At 54.8% G+C, this 7,373-nt stretch overlaps 1 protein-coding gene across 1 annotated transcript in view; it reads left to right on the forward strand.

The window, feature by feature from the left end:
• Positions 1-7,373, forward strand: part of LOC100550253 (ankyrin repeat and fibronectin type-III domain-containing protein 1-like) — a 135,790-nt gene that overhangs the window by 9,245 nt on the left and 119,172 nt on the right. Inside the window, exon 2 of the mRNA XM_019620578.2 lies at positions 2,009-2,069. The gene's annotated coding sequence lies outside the window, so the exon portion shown is untranslated. The remainder of the gene's footprint in view (positions 1-2,008; positions 2,070-7,373) is intronic.

Raw genomic sequence — 7,373 nt, forward strand, 5'->3', positions numbered from 1 at the left:
AGCCTTTGTTGCAACTTTCCGTATCAACCCAAACTACTTCTGATGTTGTGTATGTGTACATATATATGTGTATGTATATATAGTTTAAGTTGCATGTCTCATTTAAAATTACAAGGGCATCTGTCCCCTAATAGTTGCACAAATTTGCTTACATCCCTCCTCCTCCCCCTCTGCAAAGTGATGATCCAGATGTATTTTGTTACTAGCAGAATCCATTCAGTTGCTTCCCAGAGTGAGGGCACCTGCAGTTGTCCCCCACAGCACCAGAGATGTGACCATCTCAGGTGGAACCTGAGAAAGTGCAAGGAAAGTGCTGCATTCTGTGTCTCCTGGGCTGTCTCCTGCAGCACGGCTTCTTTGGGGAGGATGGGGGGAGCATTGCACAGCACAGAGAGGTCGTGTGCATCTCGCTTGCAGTGATGTCAGCGGGGAGCAAGTTTTGCTTCTGGCTTCCAGAACTCATAGGGCAACGTTTTGTGTGTTCCTACGGGATAACGAAATGGGGATAATTAAATTAAGAGTCAGAAAAATGTGGCAGCCGTTATGCCAGTGGGTCTTTTAATTATCAGCCCTTTACCTCCAGCTTGAGAGCAAACACTCTTCTCGTTAGCTCAGAGGATTTAATTTTCTAAGAGGGCAACCCGTTGCCATTTGCACAGTGCTCAGCTGCTGTAGTTCTGTAGTTCTTGTTTCCAGCCCTCTGCTTGGCAGCAGTGCTCACAATGGGGGCTGCTGGGAGCAGAGCTGGGGCTGGCAGTGTGCTCTGTGCAGTGCATGGGGGAACCCAGACCCTTCCCCACCTCCTCAGCCCTCCTCTGGATGCTCTCTGATAGCTGTATGTCCTGGTATCACAGAATCACAGAATGGCCTGGGTTGCAAAGGAGCACAATGCTCATCCATTCCCAACCCCCTGCTGTGTGCAGGTCACCAACCAGCAGCCCAGGCTGCCCAGAGCCACATCCAGCCTGGCCTTGAATGCCTGCAGGGATGGGTCATCCACAGCCTCCTTGGGCAACCTGTTCCAGTGCCTCACCACCCTCTGGGTGAAAAACTTCCTCCTAATATCCAACCTAAACCTCCCCTGTCTCAGTTTAAAACCATTCCCCTTGTCCTAATACTATCAACCTATGCACACAGTCATTTCCCCTCCTGTTTGTATGCTCCCTTCAAGTGCTGGAAGGCACCCAGACCTGTGTTCAGTGCTTGAGGTGCTGCACCAGTGCGTGGACACAGCAGTGCCTCATGAGAGCCAGAGTGCTGCTTTTGGGGATGCCCAGAGATAAGCAGAAGGGCCGTGAGTTGGGGAAGAGAGATTGGTGCAGTGTTGTTTTTGGATGTGTGGCAGAACTTGTGGTGTGAGATGAGCTGTGGGTCCCAGGTTGTGTTCCTCCACTTCAGAGTATCTGTGTGTGGGGCTGTAGAGATGAGAAGGAGAGCTGGGAGAGCTCTGCAGCACCCGTGGGTGGGTTTGGGGCCTGGGGAGCTTATGGAGAGCCAGCAAAGCACAGAGGCTTCCAGGCTTGGAGGAGGGTTTCCCTGTGGAAGGAGCAGTAGCCTGAGGGGACCAATGAAATGCAGAGAGCTGAGGACTGCTTGGTCCTGAGGTGGGGTGAAACTTGTGCACAGCCTGAAATGTTTCCCTGGTCCTGCTGGGCTCCTGTGGCACCATCCTGCCAGCTGCTGGGTCCTGCTGTGCAAAGCAGTGTGCTGGCAGGCATGGTGTTGCTCTGTGTGCATTGCTTGAGCTTCTGCCAAGCTGTCATCTCTTCCTTTCGCTACCTGGGACTTCAGTGTCCGTGCTATCCCTGTTCTGGGCATTTGATGTTTGTAAACCCTCTCCCCAAATCTTGCTCTCCTCCCAGGGCCTTTTTTTGCCTGCAGCTAACATGCTTCAGAGCACCCAGATTAACACCCTGTGAGCCTGCAGATTGCTGCTGTGCTGGGATCTGATCTGGGGCACGTGTGTGATGGATGTATGTGGTATAAAACCCTGCTCTCTTATTTGCAGAGTGCACCCAGTGCCAGCAGCACCACCTGGTACCTGTGCTGAGAGAGCCTCCCGTGTGCAGGTAAGTGTACGGCAGCTCTCTGTCCTCATCTCGTTCTCTGCAGTGTGCAAATATGGGTCAGAGTCCATGAATCCCTCTGAGATGTTTGTTCTGCTGCTTCCCCTTGTGAGCTCTCTTTGCTGTATTTCGGAGCGTCGTGAAAATGGGAAGTCCTCTGGCTGGGCTCAGCTGCCTTGGATGCTCTTCTCTCCTATTTCTTGCTGCAAGAAACATCCCTTCAGCTCAGTACGGTTAGGGAAATTGGATTAAGATCTTCCGTAAGTGCTTTTTTAGGGTGGTAAGTTGAGCCTGTGAGATGGGGAAAAGCATTGCTCCCAGGGCACGGTGGTAAGACCTTTGTCATTAGCAACCAGCGAGTGCTGGGAGTGCTAGTGAGTGGTGGGGGCAGGGTGCAGGGTGAGAGGGACTGATCTGAGGACAGCTGTGGCTTTGTGACCGATGGCCATGAGAAGAGGAGAGGTGTCTGAGAGCTCTGGGTTGGTGGCTCCATGGGGTGTTTCATGGGGTTGTGAAACATCACAGGGCCCTGAATGGCAAAGTCTGTATAACTGCCGTGGGGTTTTACTGTGAGTCTGGATGTCCAAAGTTGTTCTCTTCATTGAAGAACAGGTGGTGCTTGGATTTGTGGAGAGGGAGGAGGGAACGGGCAGTACTGGTCTGGGTGCTCTGAGTGCCAGCGCTGCGGCTGCTGCTCTGGCTGGGCCAGGAGGGGCTTCCCAGCTCTGTGCTGTGCTCTGTGATTCCCAGGGAGCAGCGCTGAGGGTGCCCACATGGGTTCCCTCCTGAGCAAAAAGGTTTGTGGGAATGTGCTAGGCTTCTTTATAAAGCAGCTTGGGATCTAGAGAAAGGCATCACTGTGTAAGAGCAAAACGTTGTCAGCAAGCTAAACACGTCATTAACAAGGTCAGATCATTACCCTGCAACCAAATTAGTTTGTTTTTGCTCTAATCAGGTTTAGTAGCTAGAGTGCTCCATAATTACTTGCGTCCTTAGGAAAGAGCTGGGGCAGCGTGAGCATCGCTGCAGCTCTGCGGGAGGGCATCCTTCCTTCCAGGTGTGCGATGCGCCCAGAGCCAGCTGCCAGCTTAGGTGTATTTTCCCTTTGCTTTGGGGTGGGGGGGTGGGGATGTTGTATCTGCTCTTGGTTGTAGAGCTTGCAGTTGCTGCTGTGAGAGATGGAGGGTGATGGTGGAGGGGCGGTTGCAAGCTGAGGAGGAGCTGGCAGGGCAATGATTGCTCATGGGCGCCTTTTTGGCTTGGCGCAGGAACCAATGCATCGCTGCAGCATGCAGGCCTTAGTGACGTTGCATCTATGATGTAAACCTGAAGCAGAGTTGAACCCATGTGTGGGTGCTTTCGGTGAGGTGCCCCATGACTGCAGGGCGGCTCTTGCTCACGTAGTAAGGTGATGTTTCTGGGGGGCTGGGAGGTCTCAGCTGCTCCTTCCTGGCCAGAAGGTCTGCAGTGGGCGGCTCCCAGTGGGCGCATGGAGCTGTGCTGGGGGCCCCTCCTGAGCTGACTTTTGAATTTCCCTCATTTTAATGCTGGTGTGATGGAACGAGGAGAGCTGTGTGCGGCACAGCCCCGCTCGTTGGAGATGTGCATTTTGGCAATTCTAAAAATACCTCCCGCTCGCTGAGGCTTGTGTGGGTAACCATGGCAATGCAGCTCCGGCAGCAGGGTTAAAAACAGTGGCGCCAATTAAGGAGGAAAACGGAGCAGCAAAAGCTCGTAAAACCTCCAAGTTTAATACTAATAAAAAAGAGAGCAGCAAACACTATGCGTGGTGCTGCGGGCTGTGTGGTTTAAACAATTCCCTTCTGCTCTGAGAGCAGCACAAGTGCATGCACAGCCCTGCTGAGCGCTGCCTGCTCCGTGCCATGAGCCCTGCTGTCCTCGGGTCCTGCAGGTTGTGCACACGTGGGGTCCTAATGCTGGGGGGATTGGCAATGGGACTGCTTGTCCTGGAGCTCCTGGTTCCAGGTTAAGCCTTCAGAGCTGCTTCATGTGTGCGTGCAGGCAGCAAGAAGGCAGCTCCTGCTCTGGGCAGGGGTGCAGCGTCTCCAGGTGTGGTGCTGCCAGGCGCTGCGTGCAGCTTTGTTTAGGGCCCAGGGAAGGAGGTGTTTAGGGAGGCAGGATGAAATGAAAGCTTTTTTTTATTTTTTATTTCAGGAAATGCCAACCCTGCTTCTGTGCTACTGTCACTTTGAAGCGATGGCGTGCTTTTTATCCCAATGTGTTTGGAAGGACGCTGCTGCTCTTTGGAGGGCGCCTGCTGCTCTGGTTGGAGCGAAGCAAAAGGTGGCTGTGTGTGACATCGCCTGGGGTCAGCGGCTCCTCCTGGCACGCCGGTTATTCATCTCCTAGAGCAGCATTTCCTCCCAAACGGCACCATCCCCACATGCCTTACTGGTCTGGGGGGTGCAGGCTGCTGCTTGCTGCCTTTGCTCGTCCCCAGGGCCGGCCACGGGGCAGCACGGGAGGGAGAGGAGGAGGAGAGGCTGAGGTCAAATGGCGCTGGGCACGAGCTCTGCGGGGAGGAAGGAAGCGGGGGCTGTGCAGCTGCGTGCGGAGGATGCTGAGTGCTGGAAAGCAGCAGCGGGGTCTCCCAGAGCGAGTTAGGTGAAGGAAGCAGCGATGAAGTCACTGATTTGTTTGGCTTGGTGCTGGCGGGATGGGGCCGGGGGGTCGGAGTGAAGGCAGTGAGAAGGTAAACACGCAGTTCTGTCCTTTGTGCGTAGGTCGCTGCCGCTGTCCCCAGGCTGGCAGCATGCAGGGTGGTCAGTGCTCAGTGCTGCGGTCCCTGCAGAGGGCTCTCTCTGCCCCCAAGGACGGCCCCGTCCCCATCCCTGGCTGTGAGCAGCATCTTGCCTGCACCCCGCAGAGCAGGCTGAGCTGGCTGTCGGGCACCGGGGGCAGGGGTAGGTGTTCCCACTGATGTGTTCCTGGCGTTGGGATCCAGGGGCTGCAGAGGGTGGCAGTGGGTGTGCAGCCCACCCCAAGCTGCAGCAAAGCCTTCCGCTCGCAGGGGACCCCAGCCAAGTTGGGGATTTGGGATTTTAAACTGGGTTAGGCACATTTTTAAAAGATTCCAGCGTGGATGTCTTTAATTCCCTTTGAATTCTGCTTTGCATCAATTTGGGTTAATCAGGCTGGAGGCCTCTGTCCGCAGTGTTTCTGTGCATGGCTCAAACAGAAGCATGAATGAAGCCAGGCTGGGGTGCAGAGCTGCAGGTGGGAAGGGGTGCGGGGGGGCTCAGCCTGGCCTGAGGCACAGCTGCAGGAGCCTTCCCAGGCTGCCACTCGGGTCCTGGGTTCTGGTGAGGCCAGTTTGCCAGGTGAGAGCAGCAGGGAGCAGGAGCTCCCCTCACTAAGGTGTAACATCAAGGGGATTTCTTACAAGGTGTGCCTGCCCTGTTCCTGCAGAATTAAAATTAGTTCTAATTAAGTGGAGGTTAACCTTTGTGCATGCCTCAAATTAATGGAATGTGTGATTAACTTATCTTGCAGCGCTGCAGGCTCTTGAAAATGACTTGGAAATGAACGAAGCTGCACATGTGGCTTGAATTTTTAATTTACGTTAATAGTTTAGGTTTGAGTTAATTAATTTCAAATGACAGACCTTTGATCTATTCTTTTTCAATAGCTCCTCTTCCTGCAGCTCAAAGTGTACCTTTCTGATCCTTCTCCCTTTGCAGCAAAATGAGCTGGGCAGAAATACACGATGTGATGAAAGCACACTGAATGCTGCCTGCACTGCAGCTTGTCTTGTCTCTGTGCTGTGGGTGTGTGCTGCTGGGCACCCTTCTGCTCTGCAGTCTCAGATCTGTGCCGGTGTCCCTGCTGCTGCTGCACCCCGTGCCTGAGCTGCGCTGCTCCCACTGCTCCTTACTGCTGCCTGGGGCTCGGCTGATGGAGCCAGCTCAGGCACTTCCCATCCCAGCCTGGGCCCTGCTTGGGTTTGCTGCTCCTGGAGATGCTGTAGCATCTCCAGCGTGGGCAGGAAACCATTCTTCCTGCAGCCCAGCATGTCCCGGTGCGCTCTGCAACTCCTGACTCTGAACACGAGCCCTGTGCTGTTGTGTTTGCTGGGGCTGTTTGATTTGGCTTGAGGTCTTTTCTGTGTTTCTCTCTCAGTTGGGTTGCCCAGAGCAGTGTGGGAAGAACTAATTCCAAGCACGGAGGGCGAGCTCGTAGCTCTCTCAGACAGGTTTTGGTGGAGGAATCAGCAGGGACAGAGGCAGCGAGCTTGGTTAGTTGGTGCTACTGAGCTGGGGCTGCCCATGTGGTGGGGAGAGCATGGGGAGATCATGCAGCAGGAGCGGAGGTGCTGGAGGAGCTGCTGTGGCCGTGCACCTGAGCTGGCTTGGAATGTTGTCTCCTGGGGCTGGCTGTGATGCTCTTGGGCAGTCTGAGAGACTCTGGCGTGCCCAGGGAGCAGTAGGAGGGTGGGACACAGCACGTGTGGCAGTAGGGCAGTGCTGTGGGGGGGTGACACGTGGCTCCCAGCTGGCACTGGCCCTGCCTGCCCCATGCAGGAGATGAAGCTGTGGCACTGCTGCCCAGCGCTGTGGGAGGATGCTCGTGGATGGACCCTGGGCAGTCTGATCTGGGGGGGGGCAGCCAGCCCACGGCATGGAACCAGATGGGCTGTGGGGTCCTTTCCCACCCAAGCCATGCTCTGCTGACTCTTTGGCTGCACGAAGCAGGTTGCAGCCCTGGGTGGGCACAGCAAGGTGCCCAGAGCCGCAGGATGGCTGCCCTGTGCCGAGCTCTGCCCAGCAGCCAGCAGGGCCTTCCTTCCGCTGCGTGGGGTGGGGAAGCTCCCCGACCTTTAGTGCAGATTTGTTTCTGTGCTGCTTGCCCTTTTAACACATGATTGAAAACAGGCTGTGGGAAGAGAGCCAGAGCCCGGCCGTCCAACTGCCGGCATCAGTCGGGAGCTTCTTGAGGAAACGGAGCTGAGAGAGAGTGGTTTGGAAGGGCTGCTTTGGGTCTTGTGATGGATTGCACCCTGCCTGCGGGTAAACCCGGCTGTGCGGTGCTGCTGTGCCGGTGTAACGCGGGCTGTGCCACTGTGCTGTGGGGACGGAGGTCATCAATGCAGAGGAAAGGCAAAAACCTCATGAAATCTTTATATCCGAGGTGCACGTGACCCTTTCATCCATCTTTAGACGTTGGGCAAATATGGAGGAATATTGGATAAAACACTGCAAATATTTGTAGTTCCCAGAGAGAAGAGAGCTGAGAAACTTGAGATTTTTCTTTTTGTGTCACGTGTGGTCCTTTTTTTTTTTTTTTTTT

The sequence above is a fragment of the Meleagris gallopavo genome, chromosome 16, assembly GCF_000146605.3.
Source record: "Meleagris gallopavo isolate NT-WF06-2002-E0010 breed Aviagen turkey brand Nicholas breeding stock chromosome 16, Turkey_5.1, whole genome shotgun sequence".
NCBI lineage: Eukaryota > Metazoa > Chordata > Aves > Galliformes > Phasianidae > Meleagris > Meleagris gallopavo.